The sequence below is a fragment of the Megalops cyprinoides genome, chromosome 7 (assembly GCF_013368585.1).
Source record: "Megalops cyprinoides isolate fMegCyp1 chromosome 7, fMegCyp1.pri, whole genome shotgun sequence".
Lineage (NCBI taxonomy): Eukaryota > Metazoa > Chordata > Actinopteri > Elopiformes > Megalopidae > Megalops > Megalops cyprinoides.
Window position 1 is genome coordinate 28,362,278 of NC_050589.1, and position 26,438 is coordinate 28,388,715.

A 26,438-nucleotide genomic window follows, 5' to 3' on the forward strand; every position below is an offset into this window, starting at 1 on the left:
GTTACTCCTAGACGCTTCCACTTGACAATACTAGCACTTACAGTTGACCGGGGAAGATCTAGCAGGCAGAAATTCCGCAAATTGATTTGTAGCAAAGATGGCAACCTATGACAGTGCCACGTTTAAAGTCACTAAGCTCTCCAGTACGACCCATTCTACTTCCAGGGTTTGTCTATGGAGATTGCATGGCTACGTGCTTGATTTAATACACAATCTGTGTGGCTGAAACAGCTGAACTCAATAATTAGGAGGGGTGTCCACATACTCTTGTATATACATACATACACACACACACAGTATATATTATATATGGGTGGCATAGCAGTCTTGTTTCTAAAATCATACCACTCTTTGTAGTTTTCCTGTAACACTTTCCAATCTGTCTTGTACAAATGCAAAGACTGTATTACCAATTTGTTAGCTTTGAACAAAGCGCATTACAACGAGAGACACTTGACATGTTGCTGTAAATGAAATCACAATGCAACAATTAATTTCATCAGCTGCAATTATCCCTTCAGACTAACATCATGACAAAGGTGCCAATTACGACTTTGTTAGCCCTGGATTTCCGCACGGATGGCTCTTTACAGATCCCGCCAGCAGAACTACTCTTACTATGATCAACTCATTAAAGTTTTGTGTTCTCTGCACTCTAAAACACAATAAAGAAACATGTTTGCCGCCAAGTAATTTATGCAAATTTCACGGTTAATAAAAAGTCTCAAAATTAATGTGCAGTAAAATACATAGTTCATTATCAGCTACCAATTATTATCTGTACCCAGACTGTGCTGGCTCAAAAATACACATTGATTGGATTTAGCTAAATTAAGCAGCTTTACATCAGTGCTGTGGCCTTCTCTACATATTATGTAACAAGTCAAACAGGCATTGATGAAGAAGAGATATTTTAAGATACCACACAGAAATCAAGTACAGTACAAGGTGACTCAAGTTTGCAGACAATATAGGTTTACAGTCACAGAAAGAGATAAGGATATACGCGCCAGCCAGGTTGTGCTCTAGAATATCCGATCCACTGGAGTGTCACAAATAAGCTTGAATCAATAACCAACAAGTTGCAAGAGGGGAATTATAGGTAAAAAGATTTCTTCCACAGAAATATTTTCAGTGGTGGATCCCAGCCTCTGGCCCCAAAAAATCTCATACTTCCTTTATCCCCTTCACCTTCACCTCATTTGATCTATTTACCTTATTAGAAATCACAATTTTCCACTTAATCAGCTGCTAATTAAAAGATAACTACAAAACCTGCTGGGTTGATTACCTCAACGAATCCTGGAGGACTTGTGTATTATGTCTAATGAAGGCCCAATCAGCCCTTTTAATTGCCAGATAAACTGCTTCTGTCAAAATTTTGGGTCTCAAGTGTCCTCTTCATCTAGAAAGACTGTGACCGGGGGGAAATTTGAGGAAGTTACGACTGTGTGTCCAGTTCAACTCTACGTTATATCTTAGAAGAAATGAAGAAGTAAAGTGAAGAAATAAAGGAAAATATCTCATTTCTATCGCAACAGACATACATCAGACAAGATTAATAATTTAATCTTTGCCCTTTTATGTAATCACTGTACTCTGCAGACAGCCTGCCAAAGGAGATGACAACTTGTTGAAAGCATTACTCTGATTACCCAGAGCGTATTTTTTTGGGGATAAAAACTAAATTCACATTTAGCGTTGGTTTTTAATATTTTTACATTAATGTTTAATATGTAATTTTTTTACTGAATCCAGGATTTGCTTAAGCCATCCTTACAGTACATTGTTAGAGTGTTTTTAAAGGAGAGGTGGTAGTGATTGAACAATTAGCAGCTATGAAAATCAGAAACCTGCGTTGGAGATGTTACTAATGAAGCATAATGACCTGTTCTTCCGATGATGCATAATGCAGTGCATACACAGAATGGAAATGGTGACTGCCACAAGAGCAACTGGCAATAACAGCTATAACAGACATATAGGGTTACCTCATAATTAATTCATGAACGTGAATTCTTTTTTAAATTAATAGTGAAAGCATAATAACTGTATACTCTGCACTGGTGGCTGTCAGAAAAATAAATGTTGGTTTATCGTGTTGGTATAAAAGGCATTCAGATCACCTTATTAAGCTGCATGTTACTGTCTGTCAGACTGAGTTCAAACAATTTCATCCTCTTCAAAGCATACAGTTCTAAAAATTTAAGTATGCATAATCTTCCTTCCATACACCTACAGAACATGCAAATATGTATTTGTAGTATGGTTACAGTGTGTATATTTATGGAAATTAAGTATATATGAATAAACAGCAAGATATGAATTCCAATACATTTCCATTCAAATGCAAATGACCCCTTAGATGTCACGTGATTGTGCTTAGATTTCTAGATTTGACAGATATAATTAATTTGATTAATACTATGTAGTGATTCTGGCTTCCTCCCTTCCTCCAAGTTATGAATAAATATGAAACAGCAACAAAACAGCAATAGTTTGCCCATTTTTTCATGTCAATGAAATATAAAATATTTATACACTCGTAGGTTAACGGTCAATACAAATTCAAATGCATTTTTATAGACCAGAACTAGAAAATATCAAATGAAATTAAAATACATGCTGATAAGAATGTCCAAATGCAAATCAAATGTGTTTAATTCAGGAGGGGCATATACAAAATACATAAAGGCCTAATTTTGAACAACAGGTTCATTAAAACATGTCCCTAAATTTAGGGTAGATCATTTACCTTAATGCAGCATTGCCTTGCATTACCCTGGTTGAATTATCACAGCTAATTTACGTCTGAAAACGTAATCTGTGAATAACTGTTTTCATTTTAAATAAAATGCCTGTTATTTATTTATTTAACGTAATAATTGTAAATGGCGTGACAGAAAGCTTGTCAAGCAGCCAGAGCATTTGGAAATAAATGGAAATAAATCCTGTCCAAGTTGTACCTTTTGCCTCATCACTCATTTAAATCTAGCACACTCCCCCCATTACAGCAGCTTCCAGTCTACCAATCACGGTACCAATCACACTGAGTGACACTCAGTTATGACCTCAAGAAAGTATGATTTTTACACATCACAGGTTTGGTGGTCACTGAAAATAACAATTATTATTTACATATCATATTGGAAATCTGTAGATATCATAGTCATAAACTCGTTAAGAAATCAGACTAAATGGTCCCCTTACTCTCAATATTTCTTCAAATGGCTTCAGCGAACATATAGCACATTTGTCATTTTCTCCCAACTGACCTGTCCCATCTCATGGCATTCAGCATTTTCAAAAATGTTATTCCTTCACTCAGCATATGGGCCACAACTATGCTTTCCCTCCAACTGGCCATCTCTGGTGTGCATAGCCTCACATGGCGTCCTAGTCATTAGTCTAACTCAGTGGACCAGATGGCCAACGATCCCAATTCGCAACACATCGGAACCAATGCTGCCACAGATGCCGCACGGATTCACTGATCATTCATTCATCTGGATGGCCCCTTCCTCTTCACTGAGCCCGTAACAACAGGTGATCCACGTGATGTAAAGATCAGCAAGTCTGTCCAAAAACAAAAACAGACCATTTATAGCACCTGGACAGCCCACGAGCCAGTTACTCTGTAGGAAGCTAATGATTCACTGATGGACCACACCCTTGTAGAATAACCTGTGCAGGTGACCATGGCTATGGTGCAGGTCGCTGATGTCTCCATTTATGTAGCACTGCATGGATAACCTCTCCCTGCCCAAGACAGCAAACACCAGGATTATGGTGTCACTAGACTTGAACCAGATCCCTGCAACTGACTAGTCAGCCCAGCAGACAGATAGTCCAGTATCAGACTCCCTGGTGTCACATGCTGAATTATAGTATACTTACTTCTCAGTATGGAAAGTATCACACTATTTCAGTTTGGCCCATAAAATCATAATGGGTCAGCCTTTGGACATCGATTACATGTGATTGGACTATGATATAGCAATGTCATCCTATGACAAGAGCTAAATTTCACCCTTTTCTGGCTATCCCTACCCTTGCCCAGAGACATGTGTGGCTGACAGGACAGTAACCAATCAGAAACTTCGAGTCAGATATGAGCACAGAGCATTCAAGGCTAAAGAGCCACACAGTACGACCCTCTGCAGGCAGGTGTGACATCAGCGGTGAAGGCCAATAACATACAGCAGTCTGGTGTAGATGTAGTTTACAGTAGTTTACAGTGCAGAGCACCACTGTGCCTTCCCGTATTCCCAGGAGTTTATTCTGCTCTTCTAACACCCAACAGCCACCTCCTCATTATTCAAGCTGGGTTACTCTCGGGAGAACACAAATGCATGCATAACGTTTGCATCCCATACATATTGAGTTTGGCAGGATGCTGTTTATATCAAACCGGAAATGCACAATTCGTCACACAGGGCAGGCATAACCTTTTCAGTGCAAGCATTTAACTATTAAGGTCATAGATCAATGTTTTATGTAGTAGCAGCATTTGTGTGTGTGTCTGTCTGTCTTTGTGTGTATTTAACATTCAGTGATTAGTCACCTGTCGAATGTACTGAACCCATTATGACACATATACATTTCATATTATGCATATTTTGATATGCCTGTCACTTACTTTGAAACACACTAATTTTAAATATGCCAGACGTGTTTCATTGTGTGGAATATATTTTCTCACTCTTTTTTTCTTCCTACAGGTGCTGTAGGCATTAATATTTGATTATATCTGCTCTCCGGTGCATGCCGCAGAGGAACTCGTGCATGTGACAGATAACATGTAAATGTACAGTAAACAAATTTGTGAGACGAAGCACGCGAGCATGATCTTTGCCTGCCTAGGAAACCCTGTTCATGTGCCAGAGCCTAGAGATGGTGATTAGAGGGGCTGACCTTTCATCCCATGCGGACTGGGGCCTGCCCAGGAGTGGAATGCTAACTAACGTTTCCCGGGAATATGGGGGCTGGCTGTTAAATCTAGCGTTTCCCAAGCATGCACGGGTCACAGCATCTCTGTGTCACTCACTCATGTGTTCAGCATGTCACTGCCTCCCAGGAGCTGTTTAATGAATGGAATGAAAGGGGAATGGCACACTCAAGCTCGTCTTCGCTGTCAGTAACTCCAGAGAAAACAGACATGTAATGTCTCTGTCGCTGACAGTAACTCCAGAGAAAACAGACATGTAATGTCTCTGTCGCTGACAGTAACGCCAGCACCAGTGAAGTGTTTCAGATCCCAAATCTGGAGGTGATGCACATGCCTTGTGTCTCACTGAGTGCAGAAGGTTAATTGACTGGTGCTTGTATGTGTGAGAGGCATGAACTGTTTACAGAAAGGCTCTGCTGGAGACAGGGGACAGAGCATGCCCCTCATACCAACTCTGTGTACGTGCTCTTGTATCCTACTGTAACAGCGAAACATGCAGTATGATGTAAGGAAACAGAAGTCATCAGCAGCAATAATGTTTACACCACACGCCATGTAAATGAATCTATATCTGTGCGTAATGAGTTTCTGCAATAAAACATGCCAAATTACCACTCAACCCTGGCCTAGCGGTTCTGTATCTGTCATGGCAACCTAGCAGCTTGATGGCTTAATTGCTGCTGAAGTGCACAGCAGCTGATACTCGTCTCGGTCATGCATGAGGGTTCAAGGCGCTGCTTTGACTGTCTATACAAGCACCCATATCTGTGACAGCATCCACCGCACTGATGAAAATCCCAAATGAAGTAAGCTCACGTAATGGAACATGACTAGGGTGGACAAAATGGACAAATTTTTGAGCGTTCAAAGACTGGGCGTCAGCCCTAAAACACATCAAATCACATTCTCTACTGGTGTGGCTCCACAAGTTATTACCATGATCCCTACCTGGCCACTGCCTTGCTAAGGGAGGTCAAAGGTCAAGGGCCCTTGAAAATGGTTTTCTCTCAGAGAGACGCGTTTGCCTTCCAGTTGGGCTGAGCCTCCATGGGGAGAAAGTGATTCATTACACCGGATACCTGGCTGACACATCATTTAAATGCAGAGGTATTTTTGTTTCTCGGGCTGTGCTGAAAGCTGTTAGAGAACACATGATGTTAATTGTCTTTTACTTCGCCATTTTGAGTTGGATTCAAGCTAGTGGTGTGCCTGTCCTGCAATCTTTTCGCTTGCAAAAAAAAGCGGGAAAAAAGGCTTTAACACTGATTGGATGAGAATTCTGACACACATGAGGCTCCTGACTGTCTGGAGTAGACCTGAGAGATCTGAGTATCAGATGAAAATATGATGAGTTTTGGAGCAACACATGGTCTCGGAGGCCATACGAAATTCTTCTGCGGTTGACCTTTTTGCCTCATTCCACACATAGTTAATCAAGCCCTATTGTAATTTTACATTGAGAGAGCACTATCTTAGAATGCAGTTGTAACACAATATTGTTCAGAGAGATTTAAAAAAACACCATGACTAATATATTTGTGTTTCACAGTGTGTATTTTGTTCTCCATAAGCTTTTTGTTGTACATAAGATAATTATTTTCATTTCAGTACACATCCTTGTTTCCAGAATCAGGAGTTTTGCATTCTGTAATGTATAATGTGTTGTTTTGTACTCCTGTTCAGTCTGTCAGCAGTGGAATTGTGCAATATCGCACCTGTTCCGACATGCCAGAGGGGCGGAGAGCAGGAGAAAGAGAATAGTCTCACAGGCACCTTGATCCAGCACAACGGCACATGAAAGCCTTGGCTTGCTCTGGTGAAGTGTCAGCTCAGGGAGTTGTTCAAGGCCAGGGAGACGCCCTACTGCTCAAAGCCGGCTCTGATTGCACCCCTTGATCTAGGAGGTGGCCGTTTACCTGGGGAGATCCGGGACAGTGGTGGAGATACGGGCACAATCGTGGACTAAATCCTCCCCTGGGCTACAGCAGTTAACACTGCATGAGGAAAGAAGTCCCTGCAAGCAGCAAAAAGAAGCAGCTTTGGTGAATGGGGGTGACTGGTAGAATGAAGGTGAGCTTTCATTACATTACATTCATTCAGCAGATTCTCTTATCCAGAGCAACATATATAGGCTACAGTTTCTACATGTTGTCCATTTATACAACTGGACATTTACTGAGGCAATTGTGGGTTAAGTACCTGGCCCAAGGGTACAACAGCTTCACCCTAGCAAGGAATCGGACCAGCAACCTTTCAGTTATGAGCCCTGCTCCTTACCACTATGCTAGCGTGTCACCCTACTCAACACTGCAACCCACCGCAGCGAGCACTGCATTGACCTGACACTGACAAAACATGACAGAGCCACAACGCAAACATTACACACTGGCACCAAGCCTAAAGCAGTGAAACAAATGGAGCTGAGGGATTTCTTTTACCCCGTGACATTTTTTAATTCCTCCTCACCACTTCGCACAGAACGTGTCACTCAGCCAAAGCCGATGGCCTCCAGTAAGCCCTGTAATTCAAGATGTTATCACCTTGTCAGCAGTGGAGAAATGGTGACAAGACGAGGCCAGTGTCTCCAGAAGGTCCCGTCAGGGCGAAAAAAATCACGGCCATGTCATTTCGATTTCTGCAGGACACCGGGGTGCATGCCCAACCTCCACAGCTTTGCCAGGACTCTCCTTCCCATATGGATCAGATAACAGGAATCTTTCATGTCCCTGTTATGGAGCTACATGTCCCACGAATGCATTTTGCATGAATCGGGACATGACAGCTGATCGCTGATAGTGCGCAGCTGACTTGGTACAGCCCTGAGTTTCAACAGTCTCCATTTAAAGAGCCTGTAGAGAGCTGTTCTCACTGTTCAGCTCCAGATGTGATGGGGTTGTAGTAAAACAAGCCGATACCCCCGATATGGCTCCGCAAGGCCCAGCACCACACAGGTGCCGTGCTGGGGGGTTAATAATGGCTCTTAACAAGCCTTTTAAAAGCTCAGAGGGGGTACAGCATGGAGTATACCCCCTACAGTGCGAAGGGCCAGTACTCCCAGGCCAAAAGCAATCGCCCACAGCCAAATCCAATTCCTGGAACACCACAGTGAGTTCATGGTGTAAAGTGTACAAATCGCTGCTGTGCCACGACTCCCTGCTGGCCTGACATGTTTCAATGTAATTACTGTGCTTTTCGCAAAATCAATACTGCACCATGAGATGGTGGGGGCGCGGGTGTGGGGGGGGGGGGGGAGTGGGGGGGGGGAGTGGGGGCTTGAGTACGGAGGCCCTAGCTTAATGCACACAGCAACACCCCGGCTTTACACTCAGGAGTTACTTTAAAACCAGCGTGGTTCCCCAGGACAGGGAGAGCCATAAACAGCAGCCCAGGTAAGGTGTTATGTCATTTGAAGGCAGGAAATGAAACAGGCATTATACTGAAAGCACATTACGTTGCGCTTTCTGAGAAGAGGCTACTCTGATAATGCCGGTTTTAGCGGGCTGGAAAACAAGAGGTTACGGTCAAAAATAATCTTGCATCCTGGGTTATTTCCTCCCGGTAGCCAAGCAGCAGAGATACGATTCCGAATCCTGACGAGACTCCACATCCTCCACGGCAGGGTCAGCTCTCCCCTCACACCGCCGCTCTCCACCTGCCCGTCTCTGATGGAATACGCCACCGTCCTCTGCTATCTCCCCGATGGCCAGCCCGTGCAGAACGATAACTACCCCATGACTCATTGCGTGTGTTTTTTTTTTCCTGCTCTCAAACAGTTTAGCTGGGAGAGATTTTTCTTTTTTTTCCATAAATGGAGAGCCGATAAGCTGGCAGACCCGGAGCTGCTGCTTGTGTGTGGGTATCTGTGAACCCTCTCTCCCAGGCGCGCAAGCTGTTTGTTGAACAATTATCGTCCCGCCCTCTGAAAGCGAGAAGGAAATATTTGGCCAATGATTCCTTAATTACTGCATCAGCCACCCAAGGCTGGGGCCATTAATCACGCTAATTACCTGCAAGTCCCCAATGAAGGGGAAGGTGGAGGGGGGGGGGGGACTGGGCTGTGCCCTGGGGGGAGGCATCCAGCCTGGTGCAGATTAACAGCTGGCCTGACTGATCCTCCCGGTACCACTGTGCACCGTCATCCGGGACACCACCCCATCACCCGAGCTGCTCCGCCACACCACACCATGCTCCAGTCTCTATTCCAATCACCAGAGCAAGAGTCTGTTCCTGAAGATCTAGCCACTCCAATGCTGCCAATGCAAGCAAGTGTCTTCGGGGGGGGTACAGAGGGACAGAATTCCAATTTGGTGGACACACTTTCCCCTTCAACCTCATTAAGAGTGAGGACACCCAGAAAGAAGGTCACTCATTAACTGGTGGATCAATTTAGGAAATCACAAGACAGGGGCTGAGTCATCTGGCCGCACATGTCTTACATGGCTTGCTTAATGAAGCTTGCTGTATGTTAACTTGGGGAAAATGCATTGTTACACATCAGTTATAATTTAGAACTAACATATATTCTCTAATAAGACATTCTATGTTCTGTGTATGTAGATGGAGTTATACCACAGATGTTGTACTGTGGGAAACAGAGGGATCAACAGATGGTAAGACTACAAGACTAAAACAGTCAAAGAAAGCAGCTATTTCCTTCGAATCCTTCATCACAGACTCATACGAAACTAGAAGGGATGTGCCTTTCTCCTTCATAGTACTCTCATTTCAAATGTAATGATTAATTGTCGTTGTTCTTTGCACTTATAGACACGCTAACCTTGTAAAATTCCACAGGGAGCCCATGGCAATATCCCTCGCTTAAAAAAATGCATGAATAGCGCATACACTATATTAAATGTCACCACTGCCAAAACGCTACCTGGATCTGGGGACATAGTCTGACCCTAAAAAAAATGAGCACTCCGCCGCCTCCCAAGCGTGTGTCAGAGAGCTCAAAATAAAGCGCTGATGCCTTTATCATGTGAGAGACCGCGGAACAATGTCACCGGCGGTCCCCAGACTTTGATTAAGACTTCCCGTGTCATTGGCGCAGCTTAGGGGACGCCGTTCCTTTGTCTGGTGACATGCGTAATTTCCCGTTCTCAATCATCCCCCATCTTGATGGGGAGCTAATGGGAGCCTCCCCCGGATCCACTATTAATGAAGACGGATCCTCGGACGGCGACGGAATCTCATTTGCAGTGCCGCTCCGTCGTGTTGTTTTAAGGCGATTAGACTCCCTCCACAAAGGCACGAGAAAAAGGGCACGAGTGCTGCAATAATTACGCAGGGGGGTTTGCAGGGGCCGGGGTGCCCTCTTCTCTACTCCCTGTAGAGCGGAGGGTACTTTTCCCTGTGAAAGCATGCTCGCGCTGACCCCTGTGTTACATGCCGAGATTGATGGGAGCGGGGAGCGTTCCCCCAGCATCCTCTCTAATGGCTTAATGACATTTGCATTGAGCGTTACGGGTTGACTGACTCACGTGTCGATATCGTTTGTACGCATTGATCGGACGGGGTTGATATGTATATCAAAAGCAGGGAGGATCCATTCACGATTGCAACGCACCCCCCAAGTTGCCACAAACACTTCATTTCTGAGTAGGTTATTCCTGGTGAACACGAATGAAACCTATCAATGTACTTCACTGATGCTTATTTGTTGGACGGACACCTTCAGGTTGACATCATTTACCGCTCTTCATCAAGGCAACGGCAGCACTCTTACACCTGACACTTTAACCACTTACCCTCTGGTTATAAGTCCAGTACCCCGACCACTATGCAAGACAGCTAGTCAATTATTATAATTATTAAGATCGCATTGCTCTAAGCTATTAGCCCATCAAAATCAGGCTATCCAATCACCTAGACACCCCCTTTGGGGTGGGGTGTAAATAACTAACTTGCTGTTGGCATCAGCACTTTATAACACAGAATAATTGAATTTGATGACGAAGGTAACTTTAGATGGTATAATATCAGCCTCAAGCCAAAGCAGTCACACATCTGTTTAATTTAAATCAAGGGGGGTCAATGAACCACTTCGACCTCTGATGCAGAGTCCAGAATCTCTGCCAGGAATGCAAAATCTCTCTTTTAACTGTGACCTCTGATTCATTCAGATGCTACCAACTTTATTTAATCATTACCTTGATACTGGCCTGCCTTCCACCTTAACATTTCCTTGACTACTGTTCACTGTAGTTCACGGGGAAACCCCAGGCTTTCTATTTACAGTAAGTAAAAACTCTAATACAGGCCTGAATACACATGACGCTGATTTTTTAATAATTCAGAGACATTCCAAAAGAAGTTGGTAAATATTTGTGCTTCACAGTTCTCAACATTCCCCCATTTGTAAATGTTTAATACGTATTGATCCTGGGCATGTTTTGTTTTCCCTTTCTTCACAGAGAGCTCTCTTGTTATTTTCCCCTCAAAAAAGGGAGAAATCCATGTCTTTTGAAATATTAACTTGGGTTCGTTTCCTACAAATCACTCAGAGTGTGCCTGTTACCAGGGGACATCTTCCTCGCCCCTGACTCACCTTCGCTTGGTCTGCTTTTTGGGTCAGGGTTTTCCCTTCAGAGTTGTCTGCTTCTGTCTTTCATTCCTGTCAGACGCACACTTTGGTGAACGCTTTGCCACTGTGCACCCTTGCCTTTTTTGACACCCAAAGTCTGAGCAGGAAAGTTTTGTGTGCTGTGAGCACAAGTATAGTATACTGTGCACAACAGCGATGCAGGTTAAGAAGTCTTATTTCTGCCTTGGGCTCGAAGGCATTGTTTCAACGTCTCATTTCTCATCCTGGCCTCTGTGACACAGTGCAGCATGGAGCAGGGCTGGATCCATTTCCCCAAAATTACATGTGGGGGGAGGAGGCATCTGCCAGATAGGGAGGGCCCCACTGCCATTCTGAAGCAGTCAATCAGAGGCTGTCATCATGGACGGTAAAGGTTATTATGACCAGGTGGAAGTTTACGTGGGTCCGTAAAAGGCCTCTCCCGTAGAGTCAGTCTTGGCACTGGCAGCACGCAGACCACGGCTCGCCCTTCTCTCTTGCGCTGCCGTGATCAGACCACGGACTTTCCGCTCGCACTGCAGGACCTTGGAGAGCATCTGCCTTGCGCCTGCATGACCGTCCAACCCGTCTGTACATAACAAACAATCAAGAGCTCCTGCAGGTGGCTGCTCGTTAGACAGGAACAGAGGGCTCTCGGGGCTCATGCCTGCTGCGATCCCTGAGAGCCAATGCACTGGCAGGGCTTGTTTGCCAGCCCTGTCCTTGTTAAAATGGAGCTTCTTCAGACAACAACAAGAAGAGCTGCATTTGCTTTCTGTGGCACCAACTGGTGATGAAAGGAGTATTTCTTTCATAATAAAAAATTATAAATATCTTTAACATTTGATTAAATATGCGAGTAGCTGCTTGGCCTCGGACCGGCCTCTGCCTCTTCCCAGCCTCTACGCGCATGATCTTTCTGAGTGTCGCCTCCACAGCCCCGGGTGTACCAAAGACACATTTTCCAATGACGTGAATTCTGGATCTAAATCTAAAAAAAAACCACAAAGCAGAGGACAGCCCTTTTTGAAACCATGTCACCTCCAATCAACAAAGTGACAGCGGGTAACTGCAGAATTGATTGCTCAATAAGGCCAGATCAAATCAGAGCCCCTGGACAAGCCTTAAACTCCTACACTGCCATGACGTACAGTGCAAAAGGCACCTTCATCTCTCACCTGCACTGACACATGGCTCAGGTGCTCTGCTTTGAGGTGTCATTGATTTACAAGACAAAATAATGGATGCCCACCGTTTGAGAGGAACAAAACTACATTTTAAAATGCGGGCTTCTCCTTTTAAACCAAGCTAATCATCCATTCAACTTTTCAGTCAAACAATCACTGTTTGGAGGAGAGGGTGTCGGTGACGCAGTTCAGATTCACAGGTTCACCCCATTTTAATTAGCAGTTTCTTAATTTAGTCCTCTAAGTGTGAGCTTGTTGCTCCTTCCCTCGGTCTCTCGAAGTTTAACAGATGCTACAAGGCATATTCCTTCAAACTTTAACACTCAAAATAGATAGTCTTGCTTGTGAGTTCATGGTGTGAAGTGACACGACAACTTTCATCTTTTATAATCAGGGTGCCAGCACTCTGGCATGTGCTTGATAAATGTGATCATTTAAAAGTAAGATAAGCTCGCTTTATGAGAGACAGACTGCAGACAGCATTAAATGCACCAAGCACAGCTTTTTACTTTTTATCCTCCCATGCTATGTCAATCATGCACCACTTTACTTACTTAAAAATGACCCTTCTACCCCTGCACTGTGTAAAATGAGTCCTTTGCTGTATTCTTAAGTGAGCCAATTATATTCAAATATACATAGACAGACAGACAGATAGATAAAGAGAGAGATACATAATATAGACAGATAAATAGATAGGTAGGTAGACAGAGATAGACAGCGAGACAGATAGATAAATAGATAGATAGATAGATAGATAGATAGATAGATAGGGAGACAGACACAGACAGATAAAAAGAAACAGATAGATAGACAGACATACATAGGTAGACAGAGATAGACAAATAGATAGATAGACACTGAACATACTAACAGACCAGTCTTTATTTGCAGATCTAGGAATGGCACTGCAGACGGTCATGAGTCAGTCACTCATAATGTATATGGCTGCTATGCACAAAGCCTTACAGATGAACAGGCTTGTCATTAACAAATACTGCATCCCTGCTGGGGAAGGCTAGCTGTAAAAAATGAGCGCACACACGCGTCATCAGGAGAGATTGGCTGTGGGCTTGAAGCATCCGACACTCACCGCCTCATATCTCCTCATATAGACAGATGACTGTCTCCTCTGACAAATCGCAGCTGAAGGTCAACCATTTTAATACTTAAACCCTTTCATATGATTCTTGAACCGGCTTCCAGCTCTGTGCTTATGCTAATGAATACAGATATGCAGGGAAATTATGCTCGGTTTCTCCGTGGGCCAAACATGGCCCCAGGAGGCACAGAGATGTGTGAACAACATGAGCAAGGCGAGCACGAGAACCAGCGTTTACACAAAAAAGTGCGTCCGCATTTGCGCAATCTCTTCTTAATGCAGTTGTCCGTTGCCTAGTGCCAACATAAGATTTGTCAATAAATCATATGCGTAATTACACACTCTGTTCTTTACCGCCGCATTACAGAGGGAGGCGAGGGCTGTGGGCTGAGGACAGGCTTTTAAAGCCATGCCACGGGCTGGCAGGAGACTGCAAAGCGCCCGCTGCCCTTGTTCTGCCGCGTTTGATATAAACGCAGTTGCAGCGCATTGACATGCGGTGAGGAATTCAAAGGAGGCACCAAATGAGTGGCGGCCCCCTGGCATCCGTTAGGCCCGTGGAAAAACGACACCCGCGGGCAGACTTGAATGGAAGGAAGAAACCAGCTGCGCTGATGCAGTGTGTGTGTGTGTGTGTGTGTGTGTGCGTGTGCATTTGCATTTGTGTGTGTATATGTGCAATTAATGTGTGTCTGTGTGTGTGTGTGTGTGTGTGTGTGTGTGTGTGTGTGTGTGTGTGTGTGTGTGTGCATTTGCATTTGTGTGTGTATATGTGCAATTAATGTGTGTCTGTGTGTGTGTGTGTGTGTACGCACGTGCATTTTTGTGTATATGTGCATGTATGTGTATGTGGGCATATGTGTGTGTATGTGTGTGTGTGTGTGTGTGTGTGTGTGTGTGTGTGTGTGTGTGCGCACATTTTTATGTATTTTTGTGTATACATGCATGTATGTGTGTGTATGTGTGTGTTTATACATGTGCATGTGCATTTTTGTGTATATGTTCATGTATGCGTGTGCGTGTGGGTGTGTTTTACAGACTAAATAAAAGAGCCTTGCACTCCACGCTCCAGAGCCTGTGTTAAAAGCCAGTGAAGGAATCGCATCTAATGAGAGTGATGCCAGGCTGTGAATAATCAGAGGTGCCTAGCAGGAGCGTATCTGCGTTCAGCATCCCTCCCTCCTGCACCGAGACGAAGTTTCCATACACCTCCAGTGCCTTCACCACAGAAAACCCCAGGGGAGGTCTGCAGGGCTGGGGAGGTGGGGGATTTAAAGACACAGGAGCCCAATAATTTAAAGCATGGATGCAAACGATCATTCCTCCCCAGGCTGGCAGGGTACAGGGGAGGGGCATGAAAAGCAGCCCTCAAATCCTCAGCCCCCTGCCCCAGCGCCACCTCATTATTGGTGAACCGAGGTTAGCCGGAGAAGGGCGCGTGACCGTTTCAGCGTAATGGGCTCTTTCAGATTCCGTTTTGCTCCATTACGGAGGTCTTCGCAGAGTCTCTCCTCTTACAGAAACTGGAACAGAAAAGCAATCTCCAGCTGTCTTAATGTATCCCTTTCTACATTTAATGGGGTTTTATTAATTAATGGGGGAAAAGAGGCTTTACTGGCAGGCTGGGACTTTATTTTAAACTGGAGGTATATTACATTTGCCTATCAGACACCCTTCTCCAGAGCAACTCACATAGCTGACGCATCAACCATTTATATACCCGGATATTCACTGAGGCAATTCAGGTCAAGTACCTTGTTCAAGGGTACAGCAGCAATGCCCCATGTGGGAATCGAACTGGTAACCCTACATCCCCTGTTCCTTATTACTATACTCCACTAGGTTATGTTGTCCTAATGGTGCTAACATTTGAGAGGTGGAATGTGATGTTGTCCATTATGGGCAATAGGGGGGTTCCCCCTCAGATCTGAAAGGATGTATCTGACGCAAACTTTGAATAGACTGGCAGGTCCCAATGTTCATCTCCATGGGGAACACATTAACCCTGCTGTTAGCAATCACAGGAAATACAAAGCAGTGAAACAGTGAAACAAACAGACAGCCGGTGATTATATCATCACCGTGGCAACTCCGGATATTTATTTTTGTGGTGTCACTTGTGACAAAACTGCATTAAGATCATATTTTTGGATTGGAGCAACAGACCAGTGGGTGAGCTCACCTATGGAGAGGCACACTGCAATAACCAGTGTCCCTGTAGTGCTCACCTGGCTCCACAGACATTGTTCCCTCTGAATCTCAGCACAGGGGTGATAGCATAGTTGTGCCCTCCCTACAAATCATTCCCAGCTAACACTGACACTGAAATCTCTATGGGCTTGCCCTCTTCAGGCATGCCTATAGGAGGTGTACTATAGCCCAGTGATTTCATTTGGCAGCAGCCAGAATCCTCTAAAGGAAATTGTGACGGAGTGCCGTCACTATGGTTGAGTATGCGCTCTGACTGCCATACCAACGAGCCTGGATCTTTGGGGTCGCAGTCAAAGTTGCATGGTTTGTACCCCGTAGACCCGGGTTCAAGGCCAGGTGGGGTGACTGCTCTTGCCCTTCGCTACAGAGATGCTCCCTGGTTTTGGTGAATCTCCTTGTGCTGTAAGGGAAACAATCACAAAAGGTGACACAAATTCCCGATATGGCTCCCTATAGGTTTTTCAATCACAGCCAAATTCCACATGCAAAACATAAAATGGGATGGCCACTCTGTGGGACTCCTACGCAGGATTGTAAAGCACAAAGCACCAATACTGAAAAGCTGCAGCACCACACAATTAGAAATTTCAAAGGAGATTCCAGAGGAGAATTTTCAGACAATCCCTGCTAAAAAGGGGATTGTCTGAAAAAAACCCATGCCTTTCACAAGTATAAAACTCCCACTCACCACTTCTTTTTCCTTCAGCTGTTCATGGTATCCCTCTCCATCTCCTCCTTTTATTTGTATTCCTGTTTATGATGACTAAAAGGGGGGGGGGGGGCAACAACCGGCCCAAGGCCAGGCACGATCCTTTCACTGCACTCTAAGCCAAAGACCCTACACCCTCATCGACAGCATGCTTACATTTCTCATTTTATTAAAATTTATATCTACTGAATCACCCAACAGCATCATGTTAATTATATGCACCAGAATTAGAATATAGGCATGCCGACGCTGTGAAGTATTAATGGAAATCAGATCTATGGCAGCCAGGGAGCTCGGAGGAAGAGCAGTTATTTCTCATCCCGAGACTGGGAGCTTGTTTAACACTCAGCAGCCGTGTATTAAAGGCTCCGGCTACAAATGAACGTGCACTCTCCACTTTAATCACTCGGTAAGAGCCACATCGCCCTGGATGTGTTTGCTCACCTCCCAGCAGGCACCAGCCACGCCATTGGATACAGTCACTTAACTCTAATTGGTCCCACCCACCCAAGCAGGTCGTGCCTCCACCACTCAGCCGAGCACAGCTACTCTTTTCCTTTTTTTTTCTCCTGCCAATGACTGAGTTTAGCATCGTGTCAAGCACAGGTAAAAAGTACTGGCTGGGAGGATGTTGCTACAGAGTTTGCAGAGGTGCCATAATGAGGACCCAAACAGAGTTGCTGACAGAGAATCCTTGTTTTTTTTTTCCCCAACAAGCTAACAGAATGCAGGAATGGGGGGGTTCTGTGAGGTGAATGAGGTGGCCTCATTCGAGCATACGGTTATCATCGAATAAGCTTGTAAAAATACGATGACTGCTGTAGATATAGGAAAGACTGCTTGCTATAGTTATAGCTATTTGCTGTCCCCTGCCATACCATTGGGCACAATAATTGCAATCATTAGCTCCTTTCGCGCTGGGTTCCCCCGTTCAGTAAATATCACAAAATGCCTCAGCTATCTCCTTGAAGCAGCTTGAAGGTTCGCCAGAGACCAGGGGCCTCCCACCAAAGCAGCCGCGCGGCTCCGTAATGCGACTGATGCCTTGTCAACCCATTTGTTAGACAGGCAAAGTGAGGCGGGAGAACTGATTACGAGGAGTAGTCCTTCTTTTGTTCCCTCAAATGCAGTTTGCGCTTCACAGAGAGAAGCAAGCCCCGAGGAAAAGCATGGTGAGCGTAATCTCTTTTGGCCGAGAGAACATCTATCTGACTCGGATCCCGTTACTTCTCAGGCTTGCGTATGTGTCAGTGGGTATTGATATCTTGGCTCGCATTTGGCAATGCCCCCTAGGCTTGCTGAATATTTGCATTAAACATCCATGACAGTCTTATGTGTATGGGCATTTTTTATGTGTCACGAACCGCATGAATTATGTATTAAAATGAACCCACAAAAGTATCTTTACCAAAGAAACTGCACAGGAGGTGACCACCCTTATAACCTGTTCAATGTGCATTGTGGCCCCCATCTCCCCCACCCAAAAAACAATCTAGAATGCTTTGTCAAAAGACAAAAACTGGCAGTGTTCCAAAATCAAGCTATCTACTCTTTACCTGATGAATCTCAGACACACGCCTCCGACCAATCAGAAGTCAGCCTCACTCAGATTTCACTGCCAGGACTTTAACTGAAGCAGTTCAAAGAACGGTCCCACAGGGTGACCACTTGTGTGATCAGCCACCTGGTCACTGGCAAATGGCAGCTGAGACCACGGTCACAGTCAAAACAAAAGGGCAGAAGGGCCTTGGGGAAAAAACCCATTCATTTTGGTTTCAAAGTGCCAAAAGGAACAACGGCTGACTTTACACAGAGCATCACATTCAGCTTCCTCTGTCTCACGGCCTTGCAACGCGTGAATTGTGACTGCCTTGAATGAGCTGTCCCTCTCCTGCCTGTCCCGCAGCCATGGCTGCAACCTGTGGATCTCAGCGAAGGACCCAGGCTGGGGGGACGGGGGCCCTGCTTGCCTTTACAAGGAAAAAAGCGTCCCAGCTTTTCTAAATCAACAGCCGAAAACCACCCCGGCAGGGCCTCCCGGCCTTTTGGAAGGGCCCTTTCTCTGTTTTGGGTTGTTTAGGGGCTGTGGGGAAGAATCGGCAGACTGTAAGAGACTGGAGCAGAGCTTTGTAGACTTGCCCCCCTGTGAGCAGATGGCCGCTGCCAGGAGGCCGGCGAGGGAGATGAACTGGAATGTGGGTACTCAATATGCTACATGGCCGCGAGGGCCACACACGAGGGGAATTTAGACGTTCAAAAGTCACGCCGTAGGGTGGCGGTGGGGGGTCGAGGGTGACATCATCAGTAACTCTCTGCATCCACTGATCTGTTTTCCCAGCGTGCTCCTGACCACAAGCTAGGATAATGCAAATGACACGGGCACCGACTGTTTTAGCGACGGCTGTCGTACAGAGCACGCAGAAACAGCCAGGAATAATCAACATAATCCTCTGAATCTAAGCTTGATCCTCATAGCTTATATTTTATGGTAATAAAGCAGAAGAACACAACACTGAGAAGCCAAGAAAGTCTCATTTTTTTTATCTGAGACCTCTGATTGGCCATGGCATTGAAAAAGGTATGTGTCCTTGCCTTACACGTGTCTGCACAGCTCAGACACCCTCTGCCCCCCTGGGACTCAATTAATAACAAAAGTCCTGCGTGCAGCGCTAAACACGCGCGCGGGAGCGTGTTCGACATCCTTCTGTCGCAAAGCTGATTGGAATTGCAAAGTCAAGACCGGGAAAGTAAACCGTTCCTCCCACGCCGGGGTGCAGAATTAGTGCGCGGGAAGGGAGCGGAGAAGGGGGGGAGAAAGGTACGGTGCATGCCTGTCTAAGGGAGTTTGATTAAGCCCGGCGTTTCTCTCCAATGTGCGGCGCTGATACGGCGCGCTAAGTCGTCTCCCGAGGCCGCTTGGCGTGCGCCCTCGCCCGCCGCCCGCACGTGCGGAGCGGGAGGTGCTCACCGAGACACAACACACTTTAGAAAAAGCGCTCGAGCCCGTCCTCGGGGAACCTCTTGGGCTCTGGGATATCAAGTCTAAAAATTTCATGCGTGTGTGTGCTTACTCTGCATTTTTAAAGATAATTAACCCTGTGATATGCAGAGCGGTTCCCCTCGTGGCAAAGTTTTTTTTTCTTCTGCGGAGAGCGGGCTCGGGTGGCAGAGGATGTGTAGTCAACTTTGGAGCTGCAGGGAAGGTGTGCCAGGCCATGCAGACTGCCACAGACTGCTATGCCGCATGCTGCTACCATACAACCGACAGAACCATCACTGCTGTTACCATGAAAAGCATCAGTACCTAGCCTATGTATCTGAACATGCATCCCTTCCGTGCATCTAAATCTACATTTTCATTTTCCAGGAATTGTACATGAGTGTCCATAATATTAAAGAGAGGACTGATTTCTTTTGAATGTACAGCACTCTCACTCCTTAGCAGGATGAGTCTTCTCCTGCTTGTTTAATCCCACCACACACCAGTGCTGGGTTTACTTTCCCATCACAAAGCAACACTCTCGGCTGAAAAGTAATATTGTTCTCTCTTCAGCTGAGAGAAGACAGAAAAATGGGGACTGGTAGAAGGAGAGTGAGGGTGGGAGAGAGGCAGGTAGAAAAAAAAGAGGGCAGAGTCCACACGGCAGCAGTGCAGCATTGTGGTTAGTGAATTTGACTGATTTTGCTACCGAAAGCTTGCTGGTTCAAAACCTAGGCAGGACAACATTGTTGTGCCCTCGAGCAAGGTCTTTCATCTGACCTGCTTCATTAAGACAACTAGCTGTAGAAAAGTATAAGATAATTTTATACTCATGGTTGGCATTCAAATCACCTTGGAAAAGGGGGTCTCCTAAGCAAATTACGACAGACAATATTAGATACAACAAGCAGGTATAATAAAAACTCATCAGAGATGCTCAAAGGCCAAGCAGAGCATTCCAACCCAAATGTCATTATCACTGCATTGAGAATTCATGGGAAAGTTCTGGTGTGGTTTCATTGCCTTTCACCTCTGGAGACACGCTCTCAAAGTCCCTGTGATTGGAGGCCCTGCCAGACTGCCGTTTACGGAGGCTGGTGCCGACACGTTCATTCTGTTGACCTTTTTGCTTCGCTACTTTGTATTTGAGAGTTACATTTCTCCCTGCTGTGCGCAGGCAAATGTTTCGTGACAAATCTTGTAAAATTTATCTCCCTCCGATTTTGTAAAGCAGCTGGGTGGAAAACCAATTGAGATGTAGCAGGGAATTGAACCAGGGCAGTTGGAAGCAAAACAGAGAGGAGAGGCCTGTATGAACCACTCAAGTCCATATGCATGTGTGTGTGCGTGGCCGTGTGTGCATGTATGCATGGTCGTGTGTGTGTATGTGTGTGTGTGTGCGCGCGCATATACGTGTGTGTGCATACACGTGTGTGTGTGCGCTTGCTTGTGTGTGTGTGTGTGTGTGTGTGTGTGTGTGTGTGTGTGTGTGTGTGTGTGTGTGTATACGTGTGTGTGTGTCTTTGTGTCTTTCACCACTCCTAGGATGCTCCTAGTTGGGCTGAGAGAGGGATGATTCCCAGCTCAGGTCATGAGATACCACATGTCCAGCTGACCAATAGCCAGTGCATTTCCAACATCCATATTAAAACATCCTTACTGATGGGAAGCAACACAAAATGACTTGTTGTCCAGATTTTCATATCAAAATTGACTAAAATGCAGTGCATGGCAATCTTGAGTGTACTTTGCAGGAATCTAAAAAATCCCCCCCCCCTCCCCCAGAATTAAGAGAGCAATAATATCATACTGCCAATGATGTCAACAACAGAGAAGGTATAATTTTAAGCCTGTTTGAAAGGACTGCCCTTGGGTTATATAAAGCCATTGCATTAACTGAACATACATTAAGTGGATATCGTGTTTTATCTGTGCAAGCTTAATGAAATATGTGTATCACACTTCATTAATTTGGGTTTAATTTGCATTTCCTCTGTGAGTTTAGGATGTACGTAAGCAGAAAATGCAAGCATTGTACTCATATTCTTATGTTGCACTGTTTGCCTCGGGCCTCTGGTCCATTTTTAATCACATCTAAATTCTGTTTGTTATTCACCCTTTGATAACACACCATCAGTGTATTAGTCTGTACACATGCCTCTGAGCAAAAAAAAAAAAAACTTCATCTTTGTGCTTTGTGACCACAACAACACCCCCCTCCCCCCACAAAAAAACAACTATGTGGATATCAACCTCTGTGACTTTCATGCTTTAATGCGCACTGTAAGGAGCTGAAGGTTGAAAGCTGGTAAAAATGAACAATATTATTGAGTTTCTAAAGTCTGTTTTGGGGTATAAAGTGCATATTTAATATTTATATTCTGGCAATGAAATATATATGAGTATAGTTTGCATCTTTTAATATTTCTCAGATACAGCACTATGAGTCACAGCAGTGTGACTAAATTTCACTTATGCCTCTCAGCCACCCAAAATTCTGTCCTTCGAAATCCAATTCTACTGTATATCAGAAATAATATATAAGCCAGATGGTTTTGAAATCTTTGTTCCCAATGGTATAAATCCCATCCAAAAGTACATACGATCCAAGTGAATGGCCTAGTAATCTTGGTCGAGCAGTATAGACTAAATGATTTTAAGCACTTGAGTTCCTAAATGTATGCATTAAGCTTCAACGAGGGCCATTGAAGTGACTGGTGTTCAAACGAGTGTATGTTGTATCACTTCATGAAGAGCTCATGGGAGAAGAGTGCCAGAACAAAGGCTTTGAGAAAGTGCCTGTACAATATGCAAAAGCCCTTTTTAATTCATCACACTGAAACCCTGGGAGGAGAAGTCTGCACAGGCCCAGGTCTGAGGAATGATGCCTTTGGTTCCACCAAAGCTAGCAGGACATTTTCCAGAATGTTATTGGCTGTCACCAGTGAGTACCACCACTCCACTGGCCTTGAGCCCTTGCAGATAATGGATAACTGTGACATCACAATCTGGCCTGCTTATACCAAAGACTGAATACAAGCTGCCTCTCTCCATTAACAGTCCTGCAAGTGACCAGCTTCCTGTACAGGGTTGTGCCTTTACATATACTTCCACAGTATACAGCCCTAGTTATCCTGTACACTGCTTCATCACTCAACACCTGGCCATTGCAAATGAATCAATGCACAGATTAGCCTGATCAATGAATGCGATGCCAGAGGCCACTGCATAGCTGCATGGCTTTGTCAACCTGCATCATTACACAGAAACTGAGACTGCCTCAATCCTACACCCAAAGGCTCCAGCATCACTGCAAGTCTGCAAACCAGCTGGAACTAACACCAACTGCATTCAACACCCCTGTGTATTTCCTCTTCAGCATACATTCTGAAATTACATTCTTTAAAAAATGCCAATCAAAAGTACAGGACAAGCACAAACATACAAAGAGAAGAAACAGCAGTTAAAAACTTCACATGAAGGCTCTGGAAAAGCAATTATCCTCAGCTCAGTAAACATCTGAGCTTAGCCAATCATCACAGCACATGAAGTACTCAACAGTGAGACATGGTCAATTTTTATGATCCGACCAGCAGTGGGTAAGTGCCTTGATCTTTGCTAAACCAACTCAGACTCACATTATGGATGCAACACTTAAGAGTTCTTATTCACTAGAATGTACTGGGCATTTGACTGAAGACCAGTAATCCATGCTGAGTTACAGTGGCCATTTAAATTTAGAAAACACTGATCTGTGACTGAAACAAATTTGACTGACAGACAACTGGTAATTACTGTTAGTGATCTGATTTCATATCTGCATTGCTTTGAAGACTGATGGGGTAACTTAAAGCATTGCTATATTTTAACCAAGGTGTCAATTCCATAAAAAAACATGCATGTTGCCATAGCCTTTATATACATCTCCCCTATAATCTTGCATTAAATGGCACTACATTAAAAGGTATTTTCTGGTGCTGTAGAGGAAGGCAGACTTCTGTCTTAGGGCAACACATCAATGTGCACCTTGCTCCTAGTAAGATTACATAACGTGTTTAATAATGCATTACATCTCTGTGCATGAAGGCAAATCGCAACCTTGATTACACCCGAAATAGTCTGCACTCTATCGAGAATATGTCAGAATTCAGCGGCTTGGAACACGCCAAGGGTTCTCCCTCGTCATCACCACACCCCCAATAAATAAAACGGGATTATTACGCATAACTACTTAGCTTTAAAGTACAGGTGCCAAATGCACATCTTTTTATGTGGGCATTCGGAATGGGGTAGGTTAGCGATGGTGTTGCAGATAGTGGGGGTCCATTGTTTACGGTGCACTGCTCTCGCAATTGCTTTCTCAACTCAAGCATCCCATATGCTACAGAGCGCCTCGAGCTCGAGCATCTGCAAAATATCTCGAGGACAATGGGAAGACGTTGAAAAACTGCTATAGTCCTCTGATACGATTTCTCCCCCTGTTTCCCAGGTGTTAAGGGATGAATGTGTTAGTTTAGATGAGGGTTGTATCATCGTTTTAAAAAAGCTAGAGGGCGAGGAGGGGGAGATATAGAGCAGAGTGAAGAGGGAACATAAATGGATCTCATCTCGGCTTCGTCGTCACTTGCAGTTCTGAACAAATTGCGCAAATCAATTCGCCGTAAATAGACTGTCTGAATTACTACCAGCGAGTAAGACCTACAAGAGAAAACATTTCTTAAAGAAACAGTCTCGTTTGGTTTTTCTACTTTCATTTACCGTGTCCATTTTTTCTGGTGCAGGACGGACTGAAACACTCCCATAGAAAATACCGACTCGATTTATTCATAGGTGTGTTTCTCTAAATCGGTGATAAAGAAAATATAGAAATTAAAGTTATATATTTATATGACCCACTGGATAACTGCTGCTATCTGTTTTTAAAGTTTCCAGATTATGTCTTCTCTCTCGTGTGCATTTTAATGTGGTGTGGCGTTTCCTATGGATGCTATACGTTCATCACATTCTCCGAACACACATTCTTTGCACATTCATACATTTCATCCTAAAACCCAAATCGTGATACCAAATTTAGCTTCGTTGGCTAAATTTTGCGATAAACCATAGTTTTATCCGTGTCATGGAAACTAAGAGGGCAATGTCGAATTTATAAACATATATTATGATAAATACTGTTTGTGTTATTAAATATTGCATTTCCATATCGTATCAGACACAGTGCTGCGGGCTATTGATGATCCTGGAGAAAGAATGCAAAGAATAGTTTTATGAGACTTTCCTTGCCGTCCTATAATATAATTCCTATACATGTAGAGAAAGGAAAGTAATAAGCAAAGATGTCATACCTTTGAAAGAACCTCCAGGAAACGAATTTCAAAATAGAAGTGTAGTGTAGGTATCTACGATAGCGAAAAACCAGTTCTACGTTGAAAGTATGGCATCGCCTGTCCCAGCATCACTTAATTAAACATTTCAGCCTTTCACCATGTATAGGCTCTCCTTTTGCCCCTTGCGTTCTCCGGCGATTTTCTCAATGCGGTTTGATGCTTACCCCAAACACTCAATTCATTGTCACGATGCACAGAGCCGCGTTCCAGTCGGTGATGTGTTCGCTAAAGAATGAATAATGTCAAGATGACGCCGTTCAATCGGTGCTCACAAATTTCCAACGCTTCAAAAATCCCAAAGAAATCCCGGCAGTCTTCAATTCCGAAACACGGTCGTCGACTGTTTCTAATGAAACGCTGTCCGCTTTTTGACTCTGTGGCTCTTTAAAGCCAGTAGCCTACCGTGCTGCAAATTAGTATTTTACGTTTATCAGATGAAACCCTCGCTGAATCCTCCGTACATTATATTTTAATACTGAGACTGTGTGGCAATGAAAATGACTGCTATTAGCATAGCGCGCTCCCCCGCTGGAAACGGACTGCACTATTGAGGCGATGCAGGAAATTCAACACATCAATGAGACGATTTCCAACTAACTTAAATGCGCCCAAAGCCAACGCATAAAACACAGTATCAACCAAAACTATAATTAAGACGACTTCTTGTTCCGGGACACGAATTCACATATAATGGTGTAATTGCTGGCTATGGAAAATCAGAATGGGTGCGCAGAAATGTGTTACACTTTTCTGATAGGCTGCTATGAAGTCCGATGCGACCACCTGCAACATACCCTTAGCTATAGGGTCACTTTTCGGATCAACAAAATTGCATTGCGTTTCTTTTACCAAAGTCTCATTTTAATGCTTTCCTTTCAAATGAAACGAACAAATTGCCACAGGTGTCCCTTCAAAGGGTTGCACTGGTACCTTTCCAAAATCGGCATTCCACTGAAAGCTCTAGAATGTATTTTCTTGATAAAAGAAAAACACTATCTTCCCAACCCAGTATATAAAACACTCGTTCTCGCAATAGCCAAGCGTTTTCTTTTTCGTACAATTACCGATACAAGTCGAGGGTCTTCCTTGAGAATGGGCGAGACTGTTCTTCGCCTTGAACTGGGCGACGGGAAAAACGCGATAAATGTGCTCCAGAAGAAGCCAATCCTGTAGAAACAAAAATGCTGTAATCTCTCTCAAAACCGGGGCAAGACACGATGTCCTTTCAAAAAATATGAAGTGTATAAAAATACTGTTTCGTCAGCTTCGACTTTTGCTTTACTGGGTACTCTCAACACACTCCTCGCGTATGGAAGCGCTGCTGAACTGATGCCGATACTGCCACTGCC

At 44.4% G+C, this 26,438-nt stretch overlaps 1 protein-coding gene across 1 annotated transcript in view; it reads right to left on the reverse strand.

Moving 5' to 3' along the window:
* LOC118780550 (metabotropic glutamate receptor 4-like) overlaps nt 1-26,043 on the reverse strand; it is a 243,547-nt gene extending 217,504 nt beyond the window's left edge. Inside the window, exon 1 of the mRNA XM_036533113.1 lies at nt 25,254-26,043. The gene's annotated coding sequence lies outside the window, so the exon portion shown is untranslated. The remainder of the gene's footprint in view (nt 1-25,253) is intronic.
* Nucleotides 26,044-26,438: the final 395 nt, after the last annotated feature.